This window comes from Salmo salar, chromosome 27, assembly GCF_965601325.2.
Source record: "Salmo salar chromosome 27, fSalSal1, whole genome shotgun sequence".
NCBI classification, from domain to species: domain Eukaryota; kingdom Metazoa; phylum Chordata; class Actinopteri; order Salmoniformes; family Salmonidae; genus Salmo; species Salmo salar.
Window position 1 is genome coordinate 16,946,742 of NC_138317.1, and position 19,262 is coordinate 16,966,003.

General features: G+C 38.3%; 18 non-coding genes across 18 annotated transcripts; all 18 read right to left on the reverse strand.

Moving 5' to 3' along the window:
- Positions 1-152: 152 nt before the first annotated feature.
- Positions 153-235, reverse strand: trnal-uaa (transfer RNA leucine (anticodon UAA)). The gene has a single exon. It is a non-coding gene; the product is annotated as a tRNA-Leu (tRNA).
- Positions 236-983: 748 nt separating this feature from the next.
- trnal-uaa (transfer RNA leucine (anticodon UAA)) lies at positions 984-1,066 on the reverse strand. Its single transcript has one exon. It is a non-coding gene; the product is annotated as a tRNA-Leu (tRNA).
- Positions 1,067-1,813: 747 nt separating this feature from the next.
- Positions 1,814-1,896, reverse strand: trnal-uaa (transfer RNA leucine (anticodon UAA)). The gene has a single exon. It is a non-coding gene; the product is annotated as a tRNA-Leu (tRNA).
- A 3,016-nt stretch (positions 1,897-4,912) lies between these two features.
- On the reverse strand, positions 4,913-4,995 carry trnal-uaa (transfer RNA leucine (anticodon UAA)). The gene has a single exon. It is a non-coding gene; the product is annotated as a tRNA-Leu (tRNA).
- Positions 4,996-6,573: 1,578 nt separating this feature from the next.
- trnal-uaa (transfer RNA leucine (anticodon UAA)) lies at positions 6,574-6,656 on the reverse strand. Its single transcript has one exon. It is a non-coding gene; the product is annotated as a tRNA-Leu (tRNA).
- Positions 6,657-7,404: 748 nt separating this feature from the next.
- Positions 7,405-7,487, reverse strand: trnal-uaa (transfer RNA leucine (anticodon UAA)). Its single transcript has one exon. It is a non-coding gene; the product is annotated as a tRNA-Leu (tRNA).
- Positions 7,488-8,234: 747 nt separating this feature from the next.
- On the reverse strand, positions 8,235-8,317 carry trnal-uaa (transfer RNA leucine (anticodon UAA)). The gene has a single exon. It is a non-coding gene; the product is annotated as a tRNA-Leu (tRNA).
- A 748-nt stretch (positions 8,318-9,065) lies between these two features.
- On the reverse strand, positions 9,066-9,148 carry trnal-uaa (transfer RNA leucine (anticodon UAA)). Its single transcript has one exon. It is a non-coding gene; the product is annotated as a tRNA-Leu (tRNA).
- Positions 9,149-9,895: 747 nt separating this feature from the next.
- Positions 9,896-9,978, reverse strand: trnal-uaa (transfer RNA leucine (anticodon UAA)). Its single transcript has one exon. It is a non-coding gene; the product is annotated as a tRNA-Leu (tRNA).
- Positions 9,979-11,556: 1,578 nt separating this feature from the next.
- trnal-uaa (transfer RNA leucine (anticodon UAA)) lies at positions 11,557-11,639 on the reverse strand. The gene has a single exon. It is a non-coding gene; the product is annotated as a tRNA-Leu (tRNA).
- Positions 11,640-12,387: 748 nt separating this feature from the next.
- Positions 12,388-12,470, reverse strand: trnal-uaa (transfer RNA leucine (anticodon UAA)). The gene has a single exon. It is a non-coding gene; the product is annotated as a tRNA-Leu (tRNA).
- Positions 12,471-13,217: 747 nt separating this feature from the next.
- Positions 13,218-13,300, reverse strand: trnal-uaa (transfer RNA leucine (anticodon UAA)). Its single transcript has one exon. It is a non-coding gene; the product is annotated as a tRNA-Leu (tRNA).
- Positions 13,301-14,048: 748 nt separating this feature from the next.
- On the reverse strand, positions 14,049-14,131 carry trnal-uaa (transfer RNA leucine (anticodon UAA)). Its single transcript has one exon. It is a non-coding gene; the product is annotated as a tRNA-Leu (tRNA).
- A 747-nt stretch (positions 14,132-14,878) lies between these two features.
- trnal-uaa (transfer RNA leucine (anticodon UAA)) lies at positions 14,879-14,961 on the reverse strand. Its single transcript has one exon. It is a non-coding gene; the product is annotated as a tRNA-Leu (tRNA).
- Positions 14,962-16,539: 1,578 nt separating this feature from the next.
- trnal-uaa (transfer RNA leucine (anticodon UAA)) lies at positions 16,540-16,622 on the reverse strand. The gene has a single exon. It is a non-coding gene; the product is annotated as a tRNA-Leu (tRNA).
- Positions 16,623-17,370: 748 nt separating this feature from the next.
- On the reverse strand, positions 17,371-17,453 carry trnal-uaa (transfer RNA leucine (anticodon UAA)). Its single transcript has one exon. It is a non-coding gene; the product is annotated as a tRNA-Leu (tRNA).
- Positions 17,454-18,200: 747 nt separating this feature from the next.
- Positions 18,201-18,286, reverse strand: trnal-uaa (transfer RNA leucine (anticodon UAA)). Its single transcript has one exon. It is a non-coding gene; the product is annotated as a tRNA-Leu (tRNA).
- A 748-nt stretch (positions 18,287-19,034) lies between these two features.
- trnal-uaa (transfer RNA leucine (anticodon UAA)) lies at positions 19,035-19,117 on the reverse strand. The gene has a single exon. It is a non-coding gene; the product is annotated as a tRNA-Leu (tRNA).
- Positions 19,118-19,262: the final 145 nt, after the last annotated feature.

Below are 19,262 nucleotides of genomic sequence, written 5' to 3' on the forward strand. Positions count from 1 at the left end.
CCACTCAGCCATCTTTTGTGTTTTTAAAGGATAAACACTTGCTGAGTCAAGTCGGAATATGGGAAACAAAGTCAATTCTTTCAGCTTTGATCCAAAAAAATGTCCAATGAGTGAAAGGTCAATTGATAACATCCGAATCAAAGACAAACTTCTACCAGGAGTGGGGTTTGAACCCACGACGACATATGTCCATTGGATCTTAAGTCCAACGCCTTAACCTCTCGGCCATCCTGGTGTAAAGATCACAACATCAAGGGCCCAGTCAAAATGGAATAAGGAGCACACAGTCAGATTTTTTGTCTTTGATCCAGACAATATGTAAATGAAACTTGATTACATCCAAATCAAACGTTCTACCAGATGTAGATTTCTTACCAACAAGAACTTTTTTGATTTCGATCATGATTCTAATGCCTTTAACACACTGCCATCCAGGTGTTTCTAAAAGATTAACAAGAGCTGAGTCAAAATGGAAGAACTTGTCATAGTCATTTCTTTCAGATTTGATCCCCGCTAAATGTAAATGAGTGAAAGGAGGGTTGATTACATCTAAAGTCAACTTTTTCCAGGAATGGGGTTGGTACCCATGAGAACATACTGTTCATTGGATTTTTATTCCAACGTCAAAACCACTCAGCCATCCTGGTGTAAATAAAGTACGATCAAGATCCCAGTGAAATTGGAATGAGGAGCACACAGTCAGTTATTTTGGCATTGAGCCAGACAATATCTAAACGAGACTTGATGACATCCAAATCAAACTTAATACAAGAATGGGGTTTCGAAGCAAGAAGAACATCAATTGAGTTGATAATGACTCTAACACCTTAACCACTCAGCCATCTTTTGTGTTTTTAAAGGATTAACACTTGCTGAGTCAAGTCGGAATATCGGAAACAAAGTCAATTCTTTCAGCTTTGATCCAAACAAATTTCCAATGAGTGGAAGGACAATTGACAAAATCCAAATCAACGACAAACTTCTACCAGGAGTGGGGTTCGAACCCACGAGGACATATGTCCATTGGATCTTAAGTCTAACGCCTTAACCTCTCGGCCATCCTGGTGTAAAGAACACAACATCAATGGCCCAGTCAAAATGGAATAAGGAGCACACAGTCAGATTTTTTGCCTTTGATCCAGACAATATGTAAATGAAACTTGATTACATCCAAATCAAACATTCTACCAGATGTAGATTTCGAACCAACAAGAACATTTTAATTTTGATCATGAGTCTAACGCCTTAAACACACTGCCATCCAGGTGTTTCTAAAAGATTAACAAGAGCTGAGTCAAAATGGAAGAACTTTTCATTGTCATTTCTTTCAGATTCGATCCACGCTAAATGTAAAAGAGTGAAAGGAGGGTTGATTACATCCAAAGTAAACTTTTTCGAGGAATGGGGTTGGAACCCACAAGAACATACTGTTCATCTGACTTTAATTCCAATGTCTAAACCACTCAGCCATCCTGGTGTAATTAGAGTACGATCAAGAGCCCAGTGAAATTGGAATGAGGAGCACACAGTCAGTTTTTTTGGCTTTGAGCCAGACAATATCTAAACGAGACTTGTTGACATCCAAATCAAACTTAATACAAGAATAGGGTTTCGAAGCAAGAAGAACAACAATTGAGTTGATAATGACTCTAACACCTTAACCACTCAGCCATCTTTTGTGTTTTTAAAGGATAAACACTTGCTGAGTCAAGTCGGAATATGGGAAACAAAGTCAATTCTTTCAGCTTTGATCCAAAAAAATGTCCAATGAGTGAAAGGTCAATTGATAACATCCGAATCAAAGACAAACTTCTACCAGGAGTGGGGTTTGAACCCACGACGACATATGTCCATTGGATCTTAAGTCCAACGCCTTAACCTCTCGGCCATCCTGGTGTAAAGATCACAACATCAAGGGCCCAGTCAAAATGGAATAAGGAGCACACAGTCAGATTTTTTGTCTTTGATCCAGACAATATGTAAATGAAACTTGATTACATCCAAATCAAACGTTCTACCAGATGTAGATTTCTTACCAACAAGAACTTTTTTGATTTCGATCATGATTCTAATGCCTTTAACACACTGCCATCCAGGTGTTTCTAAAAGATTAACAAGAGCTGAGTCAAAATGGAAGAACTTGTCATAGTCATTTCTTTCAGATTTGATCCCCGCTAAATGTAAATGAGTGAAAGGAGGGTTGATTACATCTAAAGTCAACTTTTTCCAGGAATGGGGTTGGTACCCATGAGAACATACTGTTCATTGGATTTTTATTCCAACGTCAAAACCACTCAGCCATCCTGGTGTAAATAAAGTACGATCAAGATCCCAGTGAAATTGGAATGAGGAGCACACAGTCAGTTATTTTGGCATTGAGCCAGACAATATCTAAACGAGACTTGATGACATCCAAATCAAACTTAATACAAGAATGGGGTTTCGAAGCAAGAAGAACATCAATTGAGTTGATAATGACTCTAACACCTTAACCACTCAGCCATCTTTTGTGTTTTTAAAGGATTAACACTTGCTGAGTCAAGTCGGAATATCGGAAACAAAGTCAATTCTTTCAGCTTTGATCCAAACAAATTTCCAATGAGTGGAAGGACAATTGACAAAATCCAAATCAACGACAAACTTCTACCAGGAGTGGGGTTCGAACCCACGAGGACATATGTCCATTGGATCTTAAGTCTAACGCCTTAACCTGTTGGGTCTAGGGGGCAGCATTTGCACGTCTGGATAAAAAAAATGTACCCGATTTAATCTGGTTACTAATCCTACCCAGTAACTAGAATATGCATATACTTATTATATATGGATAGAAAACACTCTAAAGTTTCCAAAACTGTTTGAATGGTGTCTGTGAGTATAACAGAACTCATTTGGCAGGCAAAACCCTGAGACATTTTCTGACAGGAAGTGGATACCTGATGTGTTGTATTGACTTTAAAGCTATCCCATTGAAAGACACAGGGGTTTAGGAATATTTTGGCACTTCCTATTGCTTCCACTAGATGTCACCAGCCTTTACAAAGTGTTTTGAGTCTTCTGGAGGGAGATCTGACCGAACAAGAGCCATGGAACGGTGATGTCCCATTAGACACCTGGCGCGCTACTTCATGTTGGGTACCCTCGTTCCAATACGTTATAAAAGGCTATGCATTCGTCCACCTTGAATATTATTCATGTTCTGGTTAAAAAAGGCCCTAATGATTTATGCTATACAACGTTTGACATGTTTGAACGAACGGAAATATATTTTTTCCCCTCGTTCATGACGAGAAGTCCGGCTGGCTTACATCATGTGCTAACGAGACGGAGATTTTTGGACATAAATGATGAGCTTTTTTGAACAAAACTACATTCGTTATGGACCTGTGATACCTGGAAGTGACATCTGATGAAGAGAATCAAAGGTAATGGATTATTTACATAGTATTTTCGATTTTAGATCTCCCCAACATGACGTCTAGTCTGTATCGCAACGCGTATTTTTCTGGGCACAGTGCTCAGATTATTGCAAAGTGTGATTTCCCAGTAAGGTTATTTTTAAATCTGGCAAGTTGATTGCGTTCAAAAGATGTAAATCTATAATTCTTTAAATGACAATATAATATTTTAACAATGTTTTCTAATTTTAATTATTTAATTTCTGACGCTGACTTGACTGCCGGTTATTGGAGGGAAACGATTTCCTCAACATCAATGCCATAGTAAAACGCTGTTTTTGTATATAAATATGAACTTGATAGAACTAAAAATGCATGCATTGTCTAACATAATGTCCTAGGAGTGTCATCTGATGGAGATTGTAAAAGGTTAGTGTATCATTTTAGCTGGTTTTATGGTTTTGGTGACCCTGTCTTTGACTTGACAAAACATTACACACAACTCTTGTAAATGTACTGTCCTAACATACTCTAAATTTATGCTTTCGCCGTAAAACCTTTTTGAAATCGTAAAACGTGGTTAGATTAAGGAGATGTTTATCTTTCAAATGGTGTAACATAGTTGTATTTTTGAAAAATTTGAATTTTGACATTTATTTGGATTCAAATTTGCCGCTCTTGAAATGCACCTGCTGTTGATGGAGTGCACCACAGGTGGCACGCTAGCGTCCCACCTAGCCCCAAGAGGTTAACCTCTCGGCCATCCTGGTGTAAAGAACACAACATCAATGGCCCAGTCAAAATGGAATAAGGAGCACACAGTCAGATTTTTTGCCTTTGATCCAGACAATATGTAAATGAAACTTGATTACATCCAAATCAAACATTCTACCAGATGTAGATTTCGAACCAACAAGAACATTTTAATTTTGATCATGAGTCTAACGCCTTAAACACACTGCCATCCAGGTGTTTCTAAAAGATTAACAAGAGCTGAGTCAAAATGGAAGAACTTTTCATTGTCATTTCTTTCAGATTCGATCCACGCTAAATGTAAAAGAGTGAAAGGAGGGTTGATTACATCCAAAGTAAACTTTTTCGAGGAATGGGGTTGGAACCCACAAGAACATACTGTTCATCTGACTTTAATTCCAATGTCTAAACCACTCAGCCATCCTGGTGTAAATAGAGTACGATCAAGAGCCCAGTGAAATTGGAATGAGGAGCACACAGTCAGTTTTTTTGGCTTTGAGCCAGACAATATCTAAACGAGACTTGTTGACATCCAAATCAAACTTAATACAAGAATAGGGTTTCGAAGCAAGAAGAACAACAATTGAGTTGATAATGACTCTAACACCTTAACCACTCAGCCATCTTTTGTGTTTTTAAAGGATAAACACTTGCTGAGTCAAGTCGGAATATGGGAAACAAAGTCAATTCTTTCAGCTTTGATCCAAAAAAATGTCCAATGAGTGAAAGGTCAATTGATAACATCCGAATCAAAGACAAACTTCTACCAGGAGTGGGGTTTGAACCCACGACGACATATGTCCATTGGATCTTAAGTCCAACGCCTTAACCTCTCGGCCATCCTGGTGTAAAGATCACAACATCAAGGGCCCAGTCAAAATGGAATAAGGAGCACACAGTCAGATTTTTTGTCTTTGATCCAGACAATATGTAAATGAAACTTGATTACATCCAAATCAAACGTTCTACCAGATGTAGATTTCTTACCAACAAGAACTTTTTTGATTTCGATCATGATTCTAATGCCTTTAACACACTGCCATCCAGGTGTTTCTAAAAGATTAACAAGAGCTGAGTCAAAATGGAAGAACTTGTCATAGTCATTTCTTTCAGATTTGATCCCCGCTAAATGTAAATGAGTGAAAGGAGGGTTGATTACATCTAAAGTCAACTTTTTCCAGGAATGGGGTTGGTACCCATGAGAACATACTGTTCATTGGATTTTTATTCCAACGTCAAAACCACTCAGCCATCCTGGTGTAAATAAAGTACGATCAAGATCCCAGTGAAATTGGAATGAGGAGCACACAGTCAGTTATTTTGGCATTGAGCCAGACAATATCTAAACGAGACTTGTTGACATCCAAATCAAACTTAATACAGGAATGGGGTTTCGAAGCAAGAAGAACATCAATTGAGTTGATAATGACTCTAACACCTTAACCACTCAGCCATCTTTTGTGTTTTTAAAGGATTAACACTTGCTGAGTCAAGTCGGAATATGGGAAACAAAGTCAATTCTTTCAGCTTTGATCCAAACAAATTTCCAATGAGTGGAAGGACAATTGACAAAATCCAAATCAACGACAAACTTCTACCAGGAGTAGGGTTCGAAACCACGAGGACATATGTCCATTGGATCTTAAGTCTAACGCCTTAACCTCTCTGCCATCCTGGTGTAAAGAACACAACAACAAGGGCCCAGTCAAAATGGAATAAGGAGCACACAGTCAGATTTTTTGCCTTTGATCCAGACAATATGTAAATGAAACTTGATTACATCCAAATCAAACGTTCTACCAGATGTATATTTCGAACCAACAAGAACATTTTAATTTTGATCATGAGTCTAACGCCTTAAACACACTGCCATCCAGGTGTTTCTAAAAGATTAACAAGAGCTGAGTCAAAATGGAAGAACTTTTCATTGTCATTTCTTTCAGATTCGATCCACGCTAAATGTAAAAGAGTGAAAGGAGGGTTGATTACATCCAAAGTAAACTTTTTCGAGGAATGGGGTTGGAACCCACAAGAACATACTGTTCATTGGACTTTAATTCCAATGTCTAAACCACTCAGCCATCCTGGTGTAAATAGAGTACGATCAAGAGCCCAGTGAAATTGGAATGAGGAGCACACAGTCAGTTTTTTTGGCTTTGAGCCAGACAATATCTAAACGAGACTTGTTGACATCCAAATCAAACTTAATACAAGAATAGGGTTTCGAAGCAAGAAGAACAACAATTGAGTTGATAATGACTCTAACACCTTAACCACTCAGCCATCTTTTGTGTTTTTAAAGGATAAACACTTGCTGAGTCAAGTCGGAATATGGGAAACAAAGTCAATTCTTTCAGCTTTGATCCAAAAAAATGTCCAATGAGTGAAAGGTCAATTGATAACATCCGAATCAAAGACAAACTTCTACCAGGAGTGGGGTTTGAACCCACGACGACATATGTCCATTGGATCTTAAGTCCAACGCCTTAACCTCTCGGCCATCCTGGTGTAAAGATCACAACATCAAGGGCCCAGTCAAAATGGAATAAGGAGCACACAGTCAGATTTTTTGTCTTTGATCCAGACAATATGTAAATGAAACTTGATTACATCCAAATCAAACGTTCTACCAGATGTAGATTTCTTACCAACAAGAACTTTTTTGATTTCGATCATGATTCTAATGCCTTTAACACACTGCCATCCAGGTGTTTCTAAAAGATTAACAAGAGCTGAGTCAAAATGGAAGAACTTGTCATAGTCATTTCTTTCAGATTTGATCCCCGCTAAATGTAAATGAGTGAAAGGAGGGTTGATTACATCTAAAGTCAACTTTTTCCAGGAATGGGGTTGGTACCCATGAGAACATACTGTTCATTGGATTTTTATTCCAACGTCAAAACCACTCAGCCATCCTGGTGTAAATAAAGTACGATCAAGATCCCAGTGAAATTGGAATGAGGAGCACACAGTCAGTTATTTTGGCATTGAGCCAGACAATATCTAAACGAGACTTGATGACATCCAAATCAAACTTAATACAAGAATGGGGTTTCGAAGCAAGAAGAACATCAATTGAGTTGATAATGACTCTAACACCTTAACCACTCAGCCATCTTTTGTGTTTTTAAAGGATTAACACTTGCTGAGTCAAGTCGGAATATCGGAAACAAAGTCAATTCTTTCAGCTTTGATCCAAACAAATTTCCAATGAGTGGAAGGACAATTGACAAAATCCAAATCAACGACAAACTTCTACCAGGAGTGGGGTTCGAACCCACGAGGACATATGTCCATTGGATCTTAAGTCTAACGCCTTAACCTCTCGGCCATCCTGGTGTAAAGAACACAACATCAATGGCCCAGTCAAAATGGAATAAGGAGCACACAGTCAGATTTTTTGCCTTTGATCCAGACAATATGTAAATGAAACTTGATTACATCCAAATCAAACATTCTACCAGATGTAGATTTCGAACCAACAAGAACATTTTAATTTTGATCATGAGTCTAACGCCTTAAACACACTGCCATCCAGGTGTTTCTAAAAGATTAACAAGAGCTGAGTCAAAATGGAAGAACTTTTCATTGTCATTTCTTTCAGATTCGATCCACGCTAAATGTAAAAGAGTGAAAGGAGGGTTGATTACATCCAAAGTAAACTTTTTCGAGGAATGGGGTTGGAACCCACAAGAACATACTGTTCATTGGACTTTAATTCCAATGTCTAAACCACTCAGCCATCCTGGTGTAAATAGAGTACGATCAAGAGCCCAGTGAAATTGGAATGAGGAGCACACAGTCAGTTTTTTTGGCTTTGAGCCAGACAATATCTAAACGAGACTTGTTGACATCCAAATCAAACTTAATACAAGAATAGGGTTTCGAAGCAAGAAGAACAACAATTGAGTTGATAATGACTCTAACACCTTAACCACTCAGCCATCTTTTGTGTTTTTAAAGGATAAACACTTGCTGAGTCAAGTCGGAATATGGGAAACAAAGTCAATTCTTTCAGCTTTGATCCAAAAAAATGTCCAATGAGTGAAAGGTCAATTGATAACATCCGAATCAAAGACAAACTTCTACCAGGAGTGGGGTTTGAACCCACGACGACATATGTCCATTGGATCTTAAGTCCAACGCCTTAACCTCTCGGCCATCCTGGTGTAAAGATCACAACATCAAGGGCCCAGTCAAAATGGAATAAGGAGCACACAGTCAGATTTTTTGTCTTTGATCCAGACAATATGTAAATGAAACTTGATTACATCCAAATCAAACGTTCTACCAGATGTAGATTTCTTACCAACAAGAACTTTTTTGATTTCGATCATGATTCTAATGCCTTTAACACACTGCCATCCAGGTGTTTCTAAAAGATTAACAAGAGCTGAGTCAAAATGGAAGAACTTGTCATAGTCATTTCTTTCAGATTTGATCCCCGCTAAATGTAAATGAGTGAAAGGAGGGTTGATTACATCTAAAGTCAACTTTTTCCAGGAATGGGGTTGGTACCCATGAGAACATACTGTTCATTGGATTTTTATTCCAACGTCAAAACCACTCAGCCATCCTGGTGTAAATAAAGTACGATCAAGATCCCAGTGAAATTGGAATGAGGAGCACACAGTCAGTTATTTTGGCATTGAGCCAGACAATATCTAAACGAGACTTGATGACATCCAAATCAAACTTAATACAAGAATGGGGTTTCGAAGCAAGAAGAACATCAATTGAGTTGATAATGACTCTAACACCTTAACCACTCAGCCATCTTTTGTGTTTTTAAAGGATTAACACTTGCTGAGTCAAGTCGGAATATCGGAAACAAAGTCAATTCTTTCAGCTTTGATCCAAACAAATTTCCAATGAGTGGAAGGACAATTGACAAAATCCAAATCAACGACAAACTTCTACCAGGAGTGGGGTTCGAACCCACGAGGACATATGTCCATTGGATCTTAAGTCTAACGCCTTAACCTCTCGGCCATCCTGGTGTAAAGAACACAACATCAATGGCCCAGTCAAAATGGAATAAGGAGCACACAGTCAGATTTTTTGCCTTTGATCCAGACAATATGTAAATGAAACTTGATTACATCCAAATCAAACATTCTACCAGATGTAGATTTCGAACCAACAAGAACATTTTAATTTTGATCATGAGTCTAACGCCTTAAACACACTGCCATCCAGGTGTTTCTAAAAGATTAACAAGAGCTGAGTCAAAATGGAAGAACTTTTCATTGTCATTTCTTTCAGATTCGATCCACGCTAAATGTAAAAGAGTGAAAGGAGGGTTGATTACATCCAAAGTAAACTTTTTCGAGGAATGGGGTTGGAACCCACAAGAACATACTGTTCATCTGACTTTAATTCCAATGTCTAAACCACTCAGCCATCCTGGTGTAAATAGAGTACGATCAAGAGCCCAGTGAAATTGGAATGAGGAGCACACAGTCAGTTTTTTTGGCTTTGAGCCAGACAATATCTAAACGAGACTTGTTGACATCCAAATCAAACTTAATACAAGAATAGGGTTTCGAAGCAAGAAGAACAACAATTGAGTTGATAATGACTCTAACACCTTAACCACTCAGCCATCTTTTGTGTTTTTAAAGGATAAACACTTGCTGAGTCAAGTCGGAATATGGGAAACAAAGTCAATTCTTTCAGCTTTGATCCAAAAAAATGTCCAATGAGTGAAAGGTCAATTGATAACATCCGAATCAAAGACAAACTTCTACCAGGAGTGGGGTTTGAACCCACGACGACATATGTCCATTGGATCTTAAGTCCAACGCCTTAACCTCTCGGCCATCCTGGTGTAAAGATCACAACATCAAGGGCCCAGTCAAAATGGAATAAGGAGCACACAGTCAGATTTTTTGTCTTTGATCCAGACAATATGTAAATGAAACTTGATTACATCCAAATCAAACGTTCTACCAGATGTAGATTTCTTACCAACAAGAACTTTTTTGATTTCGATCATGATTCTAATGCCTTTAACACACTGCCATCCAGGTGTTTCTAAAAGATTAACAAGAGCTGAGTCAAAATGGAAGAACTTGTCATAGTCATTTCTTTCAGATTTGATCCCCGCTAAATGTAAATGAGTGAAAGGAGGGTTGATTACATCTAAAGTCAACTTTTTCCAGGAATGGGGTTGGTACCCATGAGAACATACTGTTCATTGGATTTTTATTCCAACGTCAAAACCACTCAGCCATCCTGGTGTAAATAAAGTACGATCAAGATCCCAGTGAAATTGGAATGAGGAGCACACAGTCAGTTATTTTGGCATTGAGCCAGACAATATCTAAACGAGACTTGTTGACATCCAAATCAAACTTAATACAGGAATGGGGTTTCGAAGCAAGAAGAACATCAATTGAGTTGATAATGACTCTAACACCTTAACCACTCAGCCATCTTTTGTGTTTTTAAAGGATTAACACTTGCTGAGTCAAGTCGGAATATGGGAAACAAAGTCAATTCTTTCAGCTTTGATCCAAACAAATTTCCAATGAGTGGAAGGACAATTGACAAAATCCAAATCAACGACAAACTTCTACCAGGAGTAGGGTTCGAAACCACGAGGACATATGTCCATTGGATCTTAAGTCTAACGCCTTAACCTCTCTGCCATCCTGGTGTAAAGAACACAACAACAAGGGCCCAGTCAAAATGGAATAAGGAGCACACAGTCAGATTTTTTGCCTTTGATCCAGACAATATGTAAATGAAACTTGATTACATCCAAATCAAACGTTCTACCAGATGTATATTTCGAACCAACAAGAACATTTTAATTTTGATCATGAGTCTAACGCCTTAAACACACTGCCATCCAGGTGTTTCTAAAAGATTAACAAGAGCTGAGTCAAAATGGAAGAACTTTTCATTGTCATTTCTTTCAGATTCGATCCACGCTAAATGTAAAAGAGTGAAAGGAGGGTTGATTACATCCAAAGTAAACTTTTTCGAGGAATGGGGTTGGAACCCACAAGAACATACTGTTCATTGGACTTTAATTCCAATGTCTAAACCACTCAGCCATCCTGGTGTAAATAGAGTACGATCAAGAGCCCAGTGAAATTGGAATGAGGAGCACACAGTCAGTTTTTTTGGCTTTGAGCCAGACAATATCTAAACGAGACTTGTTGACATCCAAATCAAACTTAATACAAGAATAGGGTTTCGAAGCAAGAAGAACAACAATTGAGTTGATAATGACTCTAACACCTTAACCACTCAGCCATCTTTTGTGTTTTTAAAGGATAAACACTTGCTGAGTCAAGTCGGAATATGGGAAACAAAGTCAATTCTTTCAGCTTTGATCCAAAAAAATGTCCAATGAGTGAAAGGTCAATTGATAACATCCGAATCAAAGACAAACTTCTACCAGGAGTGGGGTTTGAACCCACGACGACATATGTCCATTGGATCTTAAGTCCAACGCCTTAACCTCTCGGCCATCCTGGTGTAAAGATCACAACATCAAGGGCCCAGTCAAAATGGAATAAGGAGCACACAGTCAGATTTTTTGTCTTTGATCCAGACAATATGTAAATGAAACTTGATTACATCCAAATCAAACGTTCTACCAGATGTAGATTTCTTACCAACAAGAACTTTTTTGATTTCGATCATGATTCTAATGCCTTTAACACACTGCCATCCAGGTGTTTCTAAAAGATTAACAAGAGCTGAGTCAAAATGGAAGAACTTGTCATAGTCATTTCTTTCAGATTTGATCCCCGCTAAATGTAAATGAGTGAAAGGAGGGTTGATTACATCTAAAGTCAACTTTTTCCAGGAATGGGGTTGGTACCCATGAGAACATACTGTTCATTGGATTTTTATTCCAACGTCAAAACCACTCAGCCATCCTGGTGTAAATAAAGTACGATCAAGATCCCAGTGAAATTGGAATGAGGAGCACACAGTCAGTTATTTTGGCATTGAGCCAGACAATATCTAAACGAGACTTGATGACATCCAAATCAAACTTAATACAAGAATGGGGTTTCGAAGCAAGAAGAACATCAATTGAGTTGATAATGACTCTAACACCTTAACCACTCAGCCATCTTTTGTGTTTTTAAAGGATTAACACTTGCTGAGTCAAGTCGGAATATCGGAAACAAAGTCAATTCTTTCAGCTTTGATCCAAACAAATTTCCAATGAGTGGAAGGACAATTGACAAAATCCAAATCAACGACAAACTTCTACCAGGAGTGGGGTTCGAACCCACGAGGACATATGTCCATTGGATCTTAAGTCTAACGCCTTAACCTCTCGGCCATCCTGGTGTAAAGAACACAACATCAATGGCCCAGTCAAAATGGAATAAGGAGCACACAGTCAGATTTTTTGCCTTTGATCCAGACAATATGTAAATGAAACTTGATTACATCCAAATCAAACATTCTACCAGATGTAGATTTCGAACCAACAAGAACATTTTAATTTTGATCATGAGTCTAACGCCTTAAACACACTGCCATCCAGGTGTTTCTAAAAGATTAACAAGAGCTGAGTCAAAATGGAAGAACTTTTCATTGTCATTTCTTTCAGATTCGATCCACGCTAAATGTAAAAGAGTGAAAGGAGGGTTGATTACATCCAAAGTAAACTTTTTCGAGGAATGGGGTTGGAACCCACAAGAACATACTGTTCATTGGACTTTAATTCCAATGTCTAAACCACTCAGCCATCCTGGTGTAAATAGAGTACGATCAAGAGCCCAGTGAAATTGGAATGAGGAGCACACAGTCAGTTTTTTTGGCTTTGAGCCAGACAATATCTAAACGAGACTTGTTGACATCCAAATCAAACTTAATACAAGAATAGGGTTTCGAAGCAAGAAGAACAACAATTGAGTTGATAATGACTCTAACACCTTAACCACTCAGCCATCTTTTGTGTTTTTAAAGGATAAACACTTGCTGAGTCAAGTCGGAATATGGGAAACAAAGTCAATTCTTTCAGCTTTGATCCAAAAAAATGTCCAATGAGTGAAAGGTCAATTGATAACATCCGAATCAAAGACAAACTTCTACCAGGAGTGGGGTTTGAACCCACGACGACATATGTCCATTGGATCTTAAGTCCAACGCCTTAACCTCTCGGCCATCCTGGTGTAAAGATCACAACATCAAGGGCCCAGTCAAAATGGAATAAGGAGCACACAGTCAGATTTTTTGTCTTTGATCCAGACAATATGTAAATGAAACTTGATTACATCCAAATCAAACGTTCTACCAGATGTAGATTTCTTACCAACAAGAACTTTTTTGATTTCGATCATGATTCTAATGCCTTTAACACACTGCCATCCAGGTGTTTCTAAAAGATTAACAAGAGCTGAGTCAAAATGGAAGAACTTGTCATAGTCATTTCTTTCAGATTTGATCCCCGCTAAATGTAAATGAGTGAAAGGAGGGTTGATTACATCTAAAGTCAACTTTTTCCAGGAATGGGGTTGGTACCCATGAGAACATACTGTTCATTGGATTTTTATTCCAACGTCAAAACCACTCAGCCATCCTGGTGTAAATAAAGTACGATCAAGATCCCAGTGAAATTGGAATGAGGAGCACACAGTCAGTTATTTTGGCATTGAGCCAGACAATATCTAAACGAGACTTGATGACATCCAAATCAAACTTAATACAAGAATGGGGTTTCGAAGCAAGAAGAACATCAATTGAGTTGATAATGACTCTAACACCTTAACCACTCAGCCATCTTTTGTGTTTTTAAAGGATTAACACTTGCTGAGTCAAGTCGGAATATCGGAAACAAAGTCAATTCTTTCAGCTTTGATCCAAACAAATTTCCAATGAGTGGAAGGACAATTGACAAAATCCAAATCAACGACAAACTTCTACCAGGAGTGGGGTTCGAACCCACGAGGACATATGTCCATTGGATCTTAAGTCTAACGCCTTAACCTCTCGGCCATCCTGGTGTAAAGAACACAACATCAATGGCCCAGTCAAAATGGAATAAGGAGCACACAGTCAGATTTTTTGCCTTTGATCCAGACAATATGTAAATGAAACTTGATTACATCCAAATCAAACATTCTACCAGATGTAGATTTCGAACCAACAAGAACATTTTAATTTTGATCATGAGTCTAACGCCTTAAACACACTGCCATCCAGGTGTTTCTAAAAGATTAACAAGAGCTGAGTCAAAATGGAAGAACTTTTCATTGTCATTTCTTTCAGATTCGATCCACGCTAAATGTAAAAGAGTGAAAGGAGGGTTGATTACATCCAAAGTAAACTTTTTCGAGGAATGGGGTTGGAACCCACAAGAACATACTGTTCATCTGACTTTAATTCCAATGTCTAAACCACTCAGCCATCCTGGTGTAAATAGAGTACGATCAAGAGCCCAGTGAAATTGGAATGAGGAGCACACAGTCAGTTTTTTTGGCTTTGAGCCAGACAATATCTAAACGAGACTTGTTGACATCCAAATCAAACTTAATACAAGAATAGGGTTTCGAAGCAAGAAGAACAACAATTGAGTTGATAATGACTCTAACACCTTAACCACTCAGCCATCTTTTGTGTTTTTAAAGGATAAACACTTGCTGAGTCAAGTCGGAATATGGGAAACAAAGTCAATTCTTTCAGCTTTGATCCAAAAAAATGTCCAATGAGTGAAAGGTCAATTGATAACATCCGAATCAAAGACAAACTTCTACCAGGAGTGGGGTTTGAACCCACGACGACATATGTCCATTGGATCTTAAGTCCAACGCCTTAACCTCTCGGCCATCCTGGTGTAAAGATCACAACATCAAGGGCCCAGTCAAAATGGAATAAGGAGCACACAGTCAGATTTTTTGTCTTTGATCCAGACAATATGTAAATGAAACTTGATTACATCCAAATCAAACGTTCTACCAGATGTAGATTTCTTACCAACAAGAACTTTTTTGATTTCGATCATGATTCTAATGCCTTTAACACACTGCCATCCAGGTCTTTCTAAAAGATTAACAAGAGCTGAGTCAAAATGGAAGAACTTGTCATAGTCATTTCTTTCAGATTTGATCCCCGCTAAATGTAAATGAGTGAAAGGAGGGTTGATTACATCTAAAGTCAACTTTTTCCAGGAATGGGGTTGGTACCCATGAGAACATACTGTTCATTGGATTTTTATTCCAACGTCAAAACCACTCAGCCATCCTGGTGTAAATAAAGTACGATCAAGATCCCAGTGAAATTGGAATGAGGAGCACACAGTCAGTTATTTTGGCATTGAGCCAGACAATATCTAAACGAGACTTGTTGACATCCAAATCAAACTTAATACAGGAATGGGGTTTCGAAGCAAGAAGAACATCAATTGAGTTGATAATGACTCTAACACCTTAACCACTCAGCCATCTTTTGTGTTTTTAAAGGATTAACACTTGCTGAGTCAAGTCGGAATATGGGAAACAAAGTCAATTCTTTCAGCTTTGATCCAAACAAATTTCCAATGAGTGGAAGGACAATTGACAAAATCCAAATCAACGACAAACTTCTACCAGGAGTAGGGTTCGAAACCACGAGGACATATGTCCATTGGATCTTAAGTCTAACGCCTTAACCTCTCTGCCATCCTGGTGTAAAGAACACAACAACAAGGGCCCAGTCAAAATGGAATAAGGAGCACACAGTCAGATTTTTTGCCTTTGATCCAGACAATATGTAAATGAAACTTGATTACATCCAAATCAAACGTTCTACCAGATGTATATTTCGAACCAACAAGAACATTTTAATTTTGATCATGAGTCTAACGCCTTAAACACACTGCCATCCAGGTGTTTCTAAAAGATTAACAAGAGCTGAGTCAAAATGGAAGAACTTTTCATTGTCATTTCTTTCAGATTCGATCCACGCTAAATGTAAAAGAGTGAAAGGAGGGTTGATTACATCCAAAGTAAACTTTTTCGAGGAATGGGGTTGGAACCCACAAGAACATACTGTTCATTGGACTTTAATTCCAATGTCTAAACCACTCAGCCATCCTGGTGTAAATAGAGTACGATCAAGAGCCCAGTGAAATTGGAATGAGGAGCACACAGTCAGTTTTTTTGGCTTTGAGCCAGACAATATCTAAACGAGACTTGTTGACATCCAAATCAAACTTAATACAAGAATAGGGTTTCGAAGCAAGAAGAACAACAATTGAGTTGATAATGACTCTAACACCTTAACCACTCAGCCATCTTTTGTGTTTTTAAAGGATAAACACTTGCTGAGTCAAGTCGGAATATGGGAAACAAAGTCAATTCTTTCAGCTTTGATCCAAAAAAATGTCCAATGAGTGAAAGGTCAATTGATAACATCCGAATCAAAGACAAACTTCTACCAGGAGTGGGGTTCGAACCCACGACGACATATGTCCATTGGATCTTAAGTCCAACGCCTTAACCTCTCGGCCATCCTGGTGTAAAGATCACAACATCAAGGGCCCAGTCAAAATGGAATAAGGAGCACACAGTCAGATTTTTTGTCTTTGATCCAGACAATATGTAAATGAAACTTGATTACATCCAAATCAAACGTTCTACCAGATGTAGATTTCTTACCAACAAGAACTTTTTTGATTTCGATCATGATTCTAATGCCTTTAACACACTGCCATCCAGGTGTTTCTAAAAGATTAACAAGAGCTGAGTCAAAATGGAAGAACTTGTCATAGTCATTTCTTTCAGATTTGATCCCCGCTAAATGTAAATGAGTGAAAGGAGGGTTGATTACATCTAAAGTCAACTTTTTCCAGGAATGGGGTTGGTACCCATGAGAACATACTGTTCATTGGATTTTTATTCCAACGTCAAAACCACTCAGCCATCCTGGTGTAAATAAAGTACGATCAAGATCCCAGTGAAATTGGAATGAGGAGCACACAGTCAGTTATTTTGGCATTGAGCCAGACAATATCTAAACGAGACTTGATGACATCCAAATCAAACTTAATACAAGAATGGGGTTTCGAAGCAAGAAGAACATCAATTGAGTTGATAATGACTCTAACACCTTAACCACTCAGCCATCTTTTGTGTTTTTAAAGGATTAACACTTGCTGAGTCAAGTCGGAATATCGGAAACAAAGTCAATTCTTTCAGCTTTGATCCAAACAAATTTCCAATGAGTGGAAGGACAATTGACAAAATCCAAATCAACGACAAACTTCTACCAGGAGTGGGGTTCGAACCCACGAGGACATATGTCCATTGGATCTTAAGTCTAACGCCTTAACCTCTCGGCCATCCTGGTGTAAAGAACACAACATCAATGGCCCAGTCAAAATGGAATAAGGAGCACACAGTCAGATTTTTTGCCTTTGATCCAGACAATATGTAAATGAAACTTGATTACATCCAAATCAAACATTCTACCAGATGTAGATTTCGAACCAACAAGAACATTTTAATTTTGATCATGAGTCTAACGCCTTAAACACACTGCCATCCAGGTGTTTCTAAAAGATTAACAAGAGCTGAGTCAAAATGGAAGAACTTTTCATTGTCATTTCTTTCAGATTCGATCCACGCTAAATGTAAAAGAGTGAAAGGAGGGTTGATTACATCCAAAGTAAACTTTTTCGAGGAATGGGGTTGGAACCCACAAGAACATACTGTTCATCTGACTTTAATTCCAATGTCTAAACCACTCAGCCATCCTGGTGTAAATAGAGTACGATCAAGAGCCCAGTGAAATTGGAATGAGGAGCACACAGTCAGTTTTTTTGGCTTTGAGCCAGACAATATCTAAACGAGACTTGTTGACATCCAAATCAAACTTAATACAAGAATAGGGTTTCGAAGCAAGAAGAACAACAATTGAGTTGATAATGACTCTAACACCTTAACCACTCAGCCATCTTTTGTGTTTTTAAAGGATAAACACTTGCTGAGTCAAGTCGGAATATGGGAAACAAAGTCAATTCTTTCAGCTTTGATCCAAAAAAATGTCCAATGAGTGAAAGGTCAATTGATAACATCCGAATCAAAGACAAACTTCTACCAGGAGTGGGGTTTGAACCCACGACGACATATGTCCATTGGATCTTAAGTCCAACGCCTTATTAACCTCTCGGCCATCCTGGTGTAAAGATCACAACATCAAGGGCCCAGTCAAAATGGAATAAGGAGCACACAGTCAGATTTTTTGTCTTTGATCCAGACAATATGTAAATGAAACTTGATTACATCCAAATCAAACGTTCTACCAGATGTAGATTTCTTACCAACAAGAACTTTTTGGATTTCGATCATGATTCTAATGCCTTTAACACACTGCCATCCAGGTGTTTCTAAAAGATTAACAAGAGCTGAGTCAAAATGGAAGAACTTGTCATAGTCATTTCTTTCAGATTTGATCCCCGCTAAATGTAAATGAGTGAAAGGAGGGTTGATTACATCTAAAGTCAACTTTTTCCAGGAATGGGGTTGGTACCCATGAGAACATACTGTTCATTGGATTTTTATTCCAACGTCAAAACCACTCAGCCATCCTGGTGTAAATAAAGTACGATCAAGATCCCAGTGAAATTGGAATGAGGAGCACACAGTCAGTTATTTTGGCATTGAGCCAGACAATATCTAAACGAGACTTGATGACATCCAAATCAAACTTAATACAAGAATGGGGTTTCGAAGCAAGAAGAACATCAATTGAGTTGATAATGACTCTAACACCTTAACCACTCAGCCATCTTTTGTGTTTTTAAAGGATTAACACTTGCTGAGTCAAGTCGGAATATCGGAAACAAAGTCAATTCTTTCAGCTTTGATCCAAACAAATTTCCAATGAGTGGAAGGACAATTGACAAAATCCAAATCAACGACAAACTTCTACCAGGAGTGGGGTTCGAACCCACGAGGACATATGTCCATTGGATCTTAAGTCTAACGCCTTAACCTCTCGGCCATCCTGGTGTAAAGAACACAACATCAATGGCCCAGTCAAAATGGAATAAGGAGCACACAGTCAGATTTTTTGCCTTTGATCCAGACAATATGTAAATGAAACTTGATTACATCCAAATCAAACATTCTACCAGATGTAGATTTCGAACCAACA